The sequence below is a fragment of the Euprymna scolopes genome, chromosome 24 (assembly GCF_053919585.1).
Source record: "Euprymna scolopes isolate OS-2025 chromosome 24, ASM5391958v1, whole genome shotgun sequence".
Lineage (NCBI taxonomy): Eukaryota > Metazoa > Mollusca > Cephalopoda > Sepiida > Sepiolidae > Euprymna > Euprymna scolopes.
The window spans coordinates 22,636,975-22,641,237 of NC_136505.1; positions in this window are offsets into that span (position 1 = coordinate 22,636,975).

Consider the following 4,263-nt stretch of genomic DNA (forward strand, 5'->3'; position numbering starts at 1 on the left):
TGGCAGTTTTGTTGCTTTTTAGCATGGTCGCTTTATTCAATCTTTTTCCATGCATGCAAATTGATCATCGCACGCAGTCAAATTGTAATTCGACATTTTTATTAAGAATGTTTAATTGTACGTACTGTTCGTCTGTTCTTGTGGATTAAACCCGTATTTTATTTCCTTTATTCGTTCCACAATATGAGCTCTTATACCGAAATTATTACAAGTCAGACAGGTTTTACAACAGTATGGGAAAGCACTAAATCAATGAAAATATATAGATAGTAAACGTTTCTGATTTTCATTGGGGTGCCTTGTCTTTGTAGTGGAATGATATGAATCTTTCTTTCTAAAGTTGGAATGTGCTTTCTGACGTATCTTCCTTACGAATTTTGGGAGCCTAAAATCTATTTTTATTTCTAGTTGGAAATATCACTATTTTATTACTAACTACTAGCAGGACCCGTGGAAATTCCACGGTAGTTAAAATCTTTTAAAACACATCAGTAAGAAATTCCTTATTGTTATATTACAAAAATGAATGTATGGAAGCAAGTAGAACAAAGAACTTTAGTTTAAACTTTTATTAAAGGTCAATGCGATCGTAACTGATGCTGTTGATATTGTCAGGGAGTGCTAGCGATGATTGAGGCGGTGGCAAGGGCGTCGATCAGCTGCTTGGGGTGAGAATAGTGGTCAGTCAGCAGGTTCTTGGGAGTTAGACTGTGAATTTTAAAAAACTGTGACATTGTTGACATCGATTTTGTGAAAGTTCTGATGACCCCAAGTTGTTTAATATTTCAGGACATTTTGGATTACACGTGTGAGTAATGAATAGGTCACAGAAAACTGCCATTGCATCTTGATAAAGCTGTTGTAGATTCCTAGGATTTCCTGTAAATGTAGATGGTAGAATAACTGGTACAACAGAATAACCATCTTCATTCCTTGCTAAATGATCCATTAAGCCAGAATATTGAGCAGCTCTTGGTTGACGTTGATAGCTTTTAATGAAGTTAAATAAGCAACCGTCAACTTTTACATATGCAATAGACTTTTCTATTTATTTCGAATTTTATTCAATGAAGATTTGGAAATTCACAAATATTTTTTAAGTTGAATTATTGATATAGATTTCAATTAAATAAAATACACTGTAAATCTTTTAATAAGGAATAAATATTTATTTAAATCATAATTATTGAAACAAAGTATTTTACTGCATAAAAAACGGTTATGGAGAGAAGGGTTAACTATTTTGAACCTTCACCTAAATAACGATTTAATGTAAAAAATGTTTAAAATGTTCTTGTATCTGTTTTATAATTTTTGTTAAATAAGAAAAATCAATAAACTTTGATCGCACTATTGTAAGAATCATGCTGAAAGCCATTCTTAATATGGGGAGGGGGTTAACTATTCTGAAACTACACTTAACAATGTAAAAAAATAAGGGAAAATATATGTATGAACAATAAATATTTCTTCAGTTAAATAAAATATACTTTGTCTCCTCTACTTGATACAATCACACCACCTGCAGTTGGGTCTATTTGCCTTCGCCGCCGGGTTATCCTGACATGTACTAATGTGACTCTTGTCAGTATTCATAAAAATTAACATAATCGCTACTTTCTGGCGTAGGATTCCTAATATATAACACAAATAATGAGTAGGATTAAAAGCAGTGATATTTTCAAGATGGACATATTGCTATTATTATTCTGTTGATGAGAATCTGTTTTGTATATAAGACATATGTTGCCTGGCATATAATGAGCTGAGATAGTAATTGATCACATGTGTTCTATATATTCTTGAAAACCTTTATATATCAGGAGGTTCTGTCAAATGTTATATTCACAACATTTGACGGAATGCCCTGATATGAACTCGCTGTGATGAGGAAGACCTGATATTTTCATTCCAAACTTTGCTTTCGTATAAGTTGTATCGCATGAAGGAAGTAGCTGACCAAAACATACTCATGACTGTGTGGTAACATATTACTGCTTATGCAAAAACAAATAAAGAGTATATCCTACTCTACTTCGGTATTGAGCACTCTTGTATTAACCTCGTTAAACTTCATTGATTATTTAACCTCTGGAAAACAATAACCTCAGATATATATATATAATTTTTAAAATATAATTAGCCACTGACACGTGTTTCGTCGTCTACGACTCATCAGAGGGGCTGAATCTAGCGTAGTCAACCAAACACGTGTCAGTGAATAATTATATTTTCAAAATAATACATATGCCGCACCACCATATACATATATATGTTCAGCTGTGGATATATATGCTTTGTTGCTATGTGTTAACAATTATAGAGCTTCTGATTTAAATAATAGATTGGCAAAAAATATAAAAATATATGCAAACACCTATTTTCACAAAACGAGAGAGAGAGAGAGAGAGAGAGAGAGAGGGGGGTCTTGTGTAAACTATACAATTTCAATTAAAGTGTGAAAACGGAAAATATTTTTAGCGGAAAAAATATCAGTTTCAGCTATTCTCAGTTATACGCTTGTGTGTGGGTTAAATCTGTGAAACTGTTACATGGTAAACAGCCGATGATTCTCGTTTTCTATTTAACAATTAAAATTATGGTTTCAATTTTTTTCTATCACCGTTATATAGTAGAATCCCCTTGTTAGAATTGTGGATTTTCTAACTGAAAGTCGACTTAACTTTGTGATATGTCAGATTTTAGTTGGTATTTCTAGAATTTTGAAACTGCATATTTAATATGTATTTTATTTTTGCATTTTTTTCTATAATACTCAAAAAATATATGCACACATACATATACTGAAGAACCTCGAGATATGGCATAAATCCATTCCGGGGTTGGAATTGTAAGATGAAATCGCCGTATGTTGGGGCCTATGCAAAATGTTATACAGTTCATATAAAAAATTAGTAATAAAACACAATATAGTATATAATAGACATGTATATAATCAAATAACATTATAAATAACACCGTGAGGCGGGGGAAATACAGTAACTAGGGTCCGGAAAAACATCGTATTCTACATCGTAACCCCCCAAAAAATGTATTCTATGACCACCGTATCCCGGGGTTCTACTATATATATATATATATATATATATATATATATATATATATATATATATATATATATATATATATATATATATAAAACTTCACCTGTCGTCCAATAGAATTGCCCTGTAGTCGACGACAAAATTCTAGCAAGCATGACCGGATGATCCAGAGTTTCATAATTATATATATATATATATATATATATATATATATATTGCCACTAAAAAGAAAGTCCGCACTTGTAAGTTTTTCAAAAACCGCAAGTTTAAGCTTAATTGAATGTAACTGTTTAAACAACATATACCTCATTTAATTCGCCTCTTATTCTTTATAATTTTATCTAAAGAAACTCTGCAGCAACAAATGAGCTTAAAACCAGCATAAAATGTTCAGCCTTTAGTATCTCTAATCGTAATTCTCGTTGTCCTAGGTTATACAACATAACGTTTAGTCCATATACCTCGAGTGTATCTTAGTGATCGTCAGGAGCTCATTAATCTCCACCTTTCTTGTTTATCCAATCGAGAAATCGACCACAGATTGAAATGTGATGAGAAAACGGTACGAATGGTTGTACAAAAGCACCAAAACACCGGCAGTATTCATGGTGCCTCTAAATCTGCTCGTCCTAGAGTTACTTCTTACAAGGAAAACAATGCTATCAGGATCCTCAGCCTGAGAAACAGATTTGAAACGACTTCCCAAATCCAACAGCAGTGTAATCTTGTTAAAAAGTGTCCTTTTCCATAATTAAGAACAGATTGAAGGAATTTAATTTGCGAGGCTGTGTTCCAAGATGCAAGCCCATTATTTCTGTAAAGAACGGAAAGCGTCGTCTGGACTTCGTCAGATGCAATGAAGATCATAACTTCATATTGGTCGAAATTGATTTTTAGCGACGAAAGCAAGGTCAATAGGTTAGGCAGTGATGGTAGGCAGCACGTCCGCCGAAGGAAGGACGAAGAATTTAATTCTAGGTGCACACTTTCAACACTGCAAGGTAGTAGAGGTTCAGTTTTGACGTGGGGCTTATTAGTGGCACTAGTCCAGGCTTTATAGGTCGCTGCAAGGTAGAATTAATTCGACCAACTGCAATATGTTGACTTAGCACTTTCTACCCTACTTTGGCCGGAATTTGGATGATAATCGCATCTTCATGCAGGATAATGCTCCCATTCATACAGCTGGTAATGTCAA